Below are 9,956 nucleotides of genomic sequence, written 5' to 3'. Positions count from 1 at the left end.
AATGTTTATAAATTATATATGGACGACCAGTACCGCACTCATAAAGAATTCTTTGTAGGTGAATGCATTTTTATTTTGATGCAAGTGGCAATCATTATGCGATGAGAATATAATAGCATGTTACTCTTCTACAGATGTTAGGTAATGACATACTAAATAAAGTAATAAGTTTTATGTGCGGTATAAAATGACATATTAAATACCCAGTTTTGCGATCATATAATGTAATGACGTTCCATGAAAGCTGAATCGTGAAACTAAACAATGATGATCATCATAAAAATATAGAATGTTTACGAGCGAATTTTATACCCTGTCTCTCATGACGGCTTGATATCAAAAGATATTGAATGTATCTGAAAGATTAAATACATCAATGAAGGCGTTTACTGTTTTCCTAAATGCCTTAAAAATGCATGGTTATTAGTAACATTTATCAATTATTTTGTCTTTTAATATTGTTAAATCGTTGTTTCATTTAAATATTAGTTAATGTTAACAATAAGCTTTTCGTTTATGAGTAGTTTTTTATGTATGCTATCATGATAGAATATATTAAGATACTCTCTCGATGCAAGCCGAAAAAATAAATATATCAAGAACAAAAACATTTCAACAGTTTAAATCAATTCATCCTTCAATTTGACAATAATTATCTATGCAATCTTATGATTCGCGAATTCCAACAATAAGTCATAATTTAAATTTGATGTGTTATTGCCTCAGACAGAATGACAGAAGCAACGTTACAAAAAAACAAAATTCATACCATTTACCCTGTAGTTTATTTATCTTCAGGATTGTTCAATGTGAAACAAACATTACAAAAATAAAAATATCAAAATTAAACTGGAATTTTAATCTTCTCAATGAAAATGGAGGATAATTGGAGAATACGTCAAGCAGTAATGCTTTTGAAATAGTGCATATATTCTATTGTTTCCCATGAGGAAGTGAGATAATTGCGCTCATACTTATATAGTTTTTAGCACTTTATATCTACAGAACTCATTTTCTCATATGCAATAGCATCCAATTGCAATAAGAACCCATCTTAGCATTTCAACCCTTAAAAACGAAACTTGGCAACAGTCCTCTAAATATTGACATCTAAATGTTCAGATTGAGAAGGAAAATAATAAAGAATGTATTACTTAATTTAATTTAATACTTCTGCTAAAAATGTTAGTTTTTATTATAATATATGTCACGCATGCTCGGAAGGTACATAAATTATCCGCACGGCTGAGGCAAAATTACCTATGTTCTTGTTTGTTTTGCTTTGTTTAAGTTAGTTCAGTCATAAGAGATTAATTCTGTAGGTCTTGAAGTTATCTACGAGAGTTTTTTTTATCCTGCTTTGACTTACTACACGAATGAGATTGTGTTTGTTTTATTATTAAGTGGGTACAAATTTAATAAAATAAATAATTGACGAAAGAACGCGTTTTATTATATTATAATTTAATGAATTAACGATGCTTGTTGTGAATGGATTCAATGCATAAATTGTTTAAATGTTTTTCGTTTTATCTTTAATTTGGATTGTTGGGATAAAGGTGAGGTTTGTGCACTTAAACTGGGTTAAACCCATAGTAAATTTACATTTCACTGACCGTTTGAAGGCGGAACCTAACAATCCTTGATAATCATACCTAGCCTTTTATATATAGTATGTATGCATTATGCTGTTTGTGGAGTTTGGTGCTGTTCTTCCATGTTTCTTGTTTGTGATTTTATGTTCTATGTTTTGGCGTTTACCAAGTGCCATTAAACCGGGTTTATGTTAAACCTTTTTCTTACTGAGCTTGTTTCTGTAGTGTTTCATATAAGTATGGAAATTAAACTTTTCACTAATGAGGCATGATTATGTGTGGGGGAAATAGAACGGGAAGTTATACTTTTTGATGATTGCATGATATAAATTTTATGCCCCAGCCAATAAAAATTGTCAAATGGATAAAATGATATCGCTAAAACTGTTTTGTTTCTATACGTGAAAAACATATCAATAAATACCTACTACCTGAGAGGGTTATATATATATATATATTGGATTCTAGATATTAAAGATTAGCGTCGGACAGAACTTTACCAGATGAGGTGCGATCACAATGTTTACCCAATAAATGATCTTAGTCACGTTTTAAAGACCGAATTATTTGGAGTCTGAGTAGCTCTCATCACAATAAAAGGTTTAATGACACAGACACTTACAAAACCTGAAGACACTGGGTTTGTCCTGGGGAATAATTACTTCATTAAATGACGAAAAGACAATAAAGTACCTGAGCCTGTATGTTTTCATTAACATACGCTAGTATTCAATTAATCTTTCTCAACCAGGTAACCGGATGATTATGCATATACTTTCTGAATTTTCGGTTTGTGAATGAATATGACATTATTGAGAGCATGTCATAGAACAATATCCTATTGATAATTGTATATACCCTGGTTCTTTAGCTGGCTTTAATGGGACTTACCTGTTGTTTGTAATGAGAGTGCATTACATATCCTGGCAAAATAGTTTAATAACCAATTGCGTTTTAGCATGCAGTTGTTGTTTTTTCCAGTCAGTGTAATCATAAGTGATTCATTCTAGCTCTCCCTATGAGTATGTTTTTTATCAGTGTTTTGTATAACTTGGCAAAACATTGTTTTAGCATTTTTGCAAGGTATCTGTCTTATTTGATAATATATTTGAATGTCTAATACCCATTTTGAATAATCTGACGTTACTTCGGAACTGGACGAGACGTCCAGGAAGTGTTTTTACATAACAAAGCATCAGCTGGAAATGATGATATTTTATATATTTCTTAATTTGTTCCATGCAGTGTCTTATAATACACCATTAAACAATGAGGGCCCGGAAAAAGTCACAGAAGACACTGGACGATATATATAAAAAGTATAAGCAACACATACATATCACACATGCATCAACTTTAATTTGTTTATGGTACCAAATGTTTGAACGATTTGAGCTAGTTTTTAACCAAAGTTTTACAACCGGCTATATATAAATCGTTATTATATACTTACATAAAGATTGTTAATATTTGAAACCAATATAGTTTTAATTTTATGCATGGTATATAAGGTATCATTTCTTTTCAGATACCCTGGTTTATAATCATAATATGTTATGACGGTACCTGTCTGCTGAATCTAGAACACACAAAAATAAAAAAGTGTCATAAAGGAATCTTATTCCTTGTCTCTTATGATGCCTTGATATAAACATATGTTGAAAGTAAATGACAAGGTAACTATATTAATGAAGACATTAATTGTTTTCTCTAATACCTAGAATATACAAGGTATGAGTATTATTTTTATCATACCTCGTCTTTGTCAGTCGCGGACATTGCTTAGTCTTCGTTTGGCTAAAATTCTACTACAAAATATCAGAAAAAACAATAACTTATTGTTTATTAGCAATTAGGATGTATGGTGGCATGATGTTTATACCTATTGAAAGAGACTGCAGAGAAAAAGCATTAATAAAGGCATTAATTCTACATTTTAGCCATTTTGAAAATAACCGTTTACTGAAATACATACACGCCTTGTTAACGATTGTTCATTGTTTACTTTTAACTTATATGGATACTAACTGACAATAAATAAAAGATGGACAAGATTAAAGTTAGACGAACCCACAATGGGATATCCTAACTAAATAAGCATCCACGTGAAACCCACGCAAAATATATACATTGCGTATAAATAATAAAACATAAAAGCCTTTTATATGTTATAACGGATTAACATGAACATTAGGAGCATTCTGAAATGACGTTTAAATTAGTAAATTATAAATTTTCCGTATACATATGTTTTATTATTATCGTGGGGTTGAGGGTGGAGAACCGAATATGGTTGATTTAGAAGGTATGTCGGTGTATTCCGAACTACAACTTTTCAAAAAGCATTTAGAACATATATATAATTTGATTTCAAGATTGTCAGAATCTCCAGAGTCAATTAAAAACATCCCAATTGAATAACAATTAGTATCAGTTACCAGTTTCAAAACAATGTGTTTTTTCCTCTTATGCTTAAAGATATATACCAAAACAGAAAGTTCATTCCATGACATCTGCAGTTGACTAGTGTGGAGGTAGGCCGATATATTCGACATACTTAAACTAGTATAAATATTCATGGAAAGCAAATAGTTTAAAGAGACATACACAGAAGAATTGCGTTTAAAATTGATCACCAGTAGTAGAGTTAAAAACATAAACGAACTTTTTTTGGTATCCACTACATTTAATTAATAATATTGAGAGATAACGCTTGAGAGCAGACAAGGAAGCATATAATTAAGTTGAAAACAACTTAATACCTGTATCCTAGTACAAATCCGTTTGTAGTATCATAGGACCATTACTAACAATGTTTGATTTTGATGCCTGCTGAGCCCACTAAATGCTGCTTTCGTTGGAATTCTATTTGATTTCTAAATTGTGAACAAATTGACTGAAAAACGCTATTGATAAAGATGTTGCAATTTGTACTATTGTTCTTGAATTCGGTCGTGAATTAACCCGTTTGCAATCTTTCAAGGCCGAAAAAGCTTGTGTGCTACAGAACCAGTCGGTATAATTTCAACATATTTATTTTTAAGACCCTTCCAAAATGTACATTAGTGAGAATATAACAGAATAAACTTTTCTGCTATGTTATGCTATATGTTCGGCCGGTTAACATCTTCCTCCGACCGAAACCTTTGTCCGGATCGCATACTGTCCGACCGAGTTCACGTTTTTAAACACTTTAAGGTTTGGATAAAACTTGTTCAAATGAAGCAATAATAATAATAAACTGTCACCTCTTTAACGCTTACTGATATAAAAGTCATATGCATAAGCAAATTCTAACAGACAAAAACACAAACTTAATTCACTATTATTTTAGATAATTTCCGATTGTTTTATAACATTCACCACTATTTTCTAAACAAAGTATTTGATTTTCTGTTATTTTCCATTCTGTTTTAAAGATAACTCTTATCAAATGGTGTTCTATTCGGACCACAAAACAAACTTATTTTTAGATGGTTAAACATATTGATCTGATCTTTTTAACAACTATTTAAATTATACGGCTGAAAATTCTTGCATTTTATTATAATTTATATTTGTTATACTTTGACTTTAAAACAAATAATTCCAAACGCTAGTTTTCAATCTGATAAAAACATCTTTAATGTGACATTATCCTTAAATAACATATTTTTTGCATTTTTGCAACAAATTGTATTGTCCATGCTTCAGGGGAAGTGAGATTATGGTTCCCCATACTGAATATTCTCAATCAATAGCAAACCACTTACTTGCAAAAGGAAATCTTCAAGGTTCAATATGGAAAAAGATCAAATTTCAACCAGTTAAAAATGCATATTTGGGAAGAAAAGTAATGACGAATTCATGTTGTGCTGCATAACATATTATACATTAATACGTCTGCGGTTTCGTTTACCATACGTCATGGAGATATTGTTTAAACATTTTTTTTCTATGACTTGTAAAACTAACTTTTGTTTTGCCCTTTGTTTGTGGCTGAGTTTAAGACATTGAAGATGAAATGTCCAATGCTCTTTGAAATACAGGGCTCAACTTCTAGTAGATGGAAGTCGTCCTTCAAAGTTTAGAACGACTCTAACCTCGGTGACGGGAAACAAACAAAACTGGAAGCTGAGACGTTGCAAGTATTGGCATTCACATAATTATAAGAGGATGAATTTGGAAGCAAGTTGTGGACGGCAGCTATGGTTTAAGGGCTGTGGTTATATATCTTTTGCAATCGAGCAGTGATTGCTCCATCTACAGCACGTTTTAGGCTCGTGTGTATACAGGCTCTGGCAATAACTATAATCAAATATAATAAACCTCAATGACCACAGTAGACTACATAGATTATAACCAAATACATTGTAATACCAACTCGTTTAATACCAAGAGCGTACAGCCTGGAAGCCTCAATGTTAAATGAAAGCCTCAAACTCTTGACAGTGCTTTTACGTTTTTATCTTTGAAGTGATTTCAGTCGTCAAATTAGTCAGAGAGCAGTACAGGTATTACGAGGCAAAGGGAAAATATTGACTTACGGTATTTTATCTCTTCCTTGCAATACTGCATGAGTGTCGACTTTATGGAGTTTTAAATATACTATTTATATTTAACCGTTACAACATAAAAGAGTTTTCGTGAGGTTCCCTGCAAAAAGCCTTTCACTTCATACTCGCAGTTCAAAACCAACATATTAGGAAAATGGTTCCAAAAAACAGTATCTGCAATATCCTTGTATTCATATTAAAATAGCTCACTGATTAAAATTCAATATAAAATGATGCAGTCGGTTCATCGTCTCATCAATACAAACCATCCATTGAACATATTATATTCACAGAAATAGTCTGCTTCATGCCATTAGGCAATTACACGTATATGTTGTAGTTATTCATTACAAAAGTTAAACAACTAATTCAACTATGAAACAATTTATTCATCGAAGGTTGGTAAAGTTAGGTTTTGATGAGTTTGTAAACCGATTTGGCTTTTAATCTTTGAAAGCACCCTTATATTATCATATGCTCGAGGTTAATATAACGTGATCGAGTTATGAGCTGTATATAATGTAACGTCAACGCTTCCTCGTGAAAAGCGTAACTCATCCGTTGTGTGGCAATACTTTTTTTTATTTATTTTACTTAATCAGTCACGAATGCTTTACTCAGAATTTATGTAGACATGATTGATTACATAAGTCTGTGGTTATCGGGACACACATGTTTTGTGAGAATGTCATTAATTTTTTGCGTTTTTTTCTAATGAATTTAATCCTGAAAAAAAGGAAAAACTGATCAACGTCCTTCCGTTTTCCTCTCAATATGCCCATTTGTACATTACAGAGGTATTAAGTTCCGTATTCGGTCTTGGTAAGGGCAAGTGGGAGGACGCAGTAATATGCAAATTCCAGAATGCAAAACATAATTTTGATTTTTAATTTCCTTTATTGGATCATCTTTGAGATATAAGTTTCATTTATCATGCAGTACGCCATTCACATGTTTGCAAAATAAAGTACTTAAAAGCGAGAGGAATAGAATTCAAGAAACGTGATGTGCTGTATTAAAATGAAATTATCGTTTACACTTAATAATAGATAAATACGAGGCTAAATTTATATAAATTCTTGGTTAACATGTTCTAACTGTGTTCATGTAGACTGCACAGATTGATCATTATAGTACATAACTTCTAGTGATTACCAGGTATAAGAAGAGTGCTTTTAACACTGCAATATGTATGTGCCTGTGGAAGTTCCATTGCAAAATAGGCGTTCTTTGTTTTCAACCTTGAAATAAAAATTTAAGAAATCACCCATATGCCAAAACCTACAGTACATTAATAATGGTCGATTATTGTCATACTTATGCATAAAAAATCACTCATCGAACAAATCGACCTGTATTCTTTTGAACGAAACGTAACCGCTTATAGCGCCACTCCCACTTCCTCCCTGGAAAGTAAACTTTATATTATCTGTATATCTGGAAGTGTTGTCCTATTGTTAAGGTATATTATACTGAATAATTAAACCAAATCAGTATAAAGAGTTTCATAGGTGTGAACATTGTCACATGAATCGTGAATACATGAACGACGTGTTTTGACTTTGGCGAATTCGTTTGGGTAGAAATAAATTAAATGTGGTGACCTTCCATAGTAACTGCCAACTGCCCCAACACTCAATGCATGCAAATAGCTTTAACCATGTGAACATCGGTGTTAATGCGTATCTTAGTTGACAGTAAATGACTATGTGAATACAGGAGTGCAAGGCCTTCACCACTTCTTTTATCAAACCGACATAAACTGCACAAGTTTATGAGCCACATAAATAATCATACAATGGCTTAAGAATTAGTGCAGCAAATGCGTTTTCTAATCAGCCTTGTAGTAGCAGTAAATTTAATGAAAAGCATGATAGAAGAAACCCAATCACGCAGATGCCTCTTACATCACTCGAGCCAGACAGATTCAGAAGGCAGAATGCATGTTTCCACATGACTCTGCTAGATAGATCATACACTATCACACGACTACCTACTCCTATGAAGGTGAATGACATCCTCATGCTTACTAACATGTCGATCAAAGCAAAATAAGCAAAAATAACCCTTGTTTGCGTTATGGAACAAAATCGATAGGAAATGAACATTCAGAGCAGAATCCGTAATGTTTATAGATTATATGGATTACAAGTACCGCACTCACGAAAACGTCTTTGTAGGTGAATGCATATTCATTTTATACTATAATCATAACTTCTTTCAAAGTGCCAAACAACATGCGATGAGGATATAATAGCATGTTACTCTTCTACAGACGTTAGAGAATGACATACTTGATAATGATGTACATTAAAAAAGTATTTTGTATTGTGTGCGGTATATAATAAAACACTAGATACTCTGTTTTATGATCATATAATGTAATGACGTTCCATAAAAATTAAATCGTGAAAATAAACAATGATGATCATGAGAAAAAATAGAAGGTTTACGAGATAATTTTATACCCTGTCTCTCATGATAGCTAAATATTAAAAGATATTGAAAGTAACTAAAAGATTGAATGCAAAACTAAAGGCATTGGCCGTTTTTTTCAGATGCCTTAAATATGCATGGTTATGAGTAACATTTATCCGTTATTTTGTCTTTCGACATTGCTTATTCGCTGTTTGGTTTTATTAGTAGTTGGTGTTAACAATAAGCTTTTCGTTTATGAGTAGCTTTATGTATACAATCATGAAATAATAATATAATAAGATACTCTCTGCAGCCAATTGTATAAACAGATTTACCTAGGGTAATATTTTACCGGCGGTAATTTTTCTGGTTAATTGGCGGTAAGCAATTGTATAAAACAAAACTAAGATTTTACCAAGCTATTTACCGCGGTAATATTTACCCTCCTCCAAGAGGTGGGTAAATTGATTTACCGTCACAGTTACCAGAATCAAGATGGCCGACCAGACATAAACAAGCGCTCGATTCACAACTCATTTTGTCGATTTTAAAGACAAATTGAAACTTCGTGAATAGAAAACTGTTCCATTTCATCCATATCAATAGAAGACAGGAATACAGAGGTAAGAAATCTCCAATAACCACTGTGTAAACAAATAAATGCTTTGGAAATATTTCAACGAACAAGTTTTATGTGCAAAAACGGTGACACAAGAAATCTTCAGTTTAAGAATGTATTTACCTTGTTTCGCGTTTAAATAATTCCAAAATCTTTCAAAATTAAATGCAAATGGTTCGAGACCAACACTTGATTGCAGGTCTCGACCTTACTTTGTTGAAATGTATCCCACTTTGCACATATTTTGAGTATTTTGCACATAAATATTTACAATCAAATTGAACCGCCTGTAAACATTCAACAATAAATGACAGCTATGACGTCATTTTCTATGAAAAATACCTCAGTCTATAGTCTATTTCTACAGTTTTCTTTTATATAGAGAGGCACACAATTGGGTGGTTGCTAACCAAATACTGTAAAGTGCATTGATAATATAAAGGTTTACTGTATATTTGACAAACACAACAGCTGTGGTATGACAACATAACCAAGTATGTTACTTTGAGTTTGTTAAAATGTATATAAAGTATACCAGTACTGTGACATATACAGTTCTATGATAAACATGTTTATGTTCAATTGTACACAACCATTTCATAATTGTGATAATGAATAAAAATAATCATTTTAGGCTTTTCATCAGCGAAAGCCAGCAGAGCCAGTGTGATGTTAGAACATTTATTAGGCACATGATTAAAGACACCAAGAGCAGTGAGGTAATAATAAGATGATTTTTTTCTACTGTAAATTATCAGTATACTGTCATTTTAGTGAAAGCAAAATATT

This window comes from Mya arenaria, chromosome 12, assembly GCF_026914265.1.
Source record: "Mya arenaria isolate MELC-2E11 chromosome 12, ASM2691426v1".
Taxonomy (NCBI): domain Eukaryota; kingdom Metazoa; phylum Mollusca; class Bivalvia; order Myida; family Myidae; genus Mya; species Mya arenaria.
Note: the sequence above shows the minus strand (reverse complement) of the source record.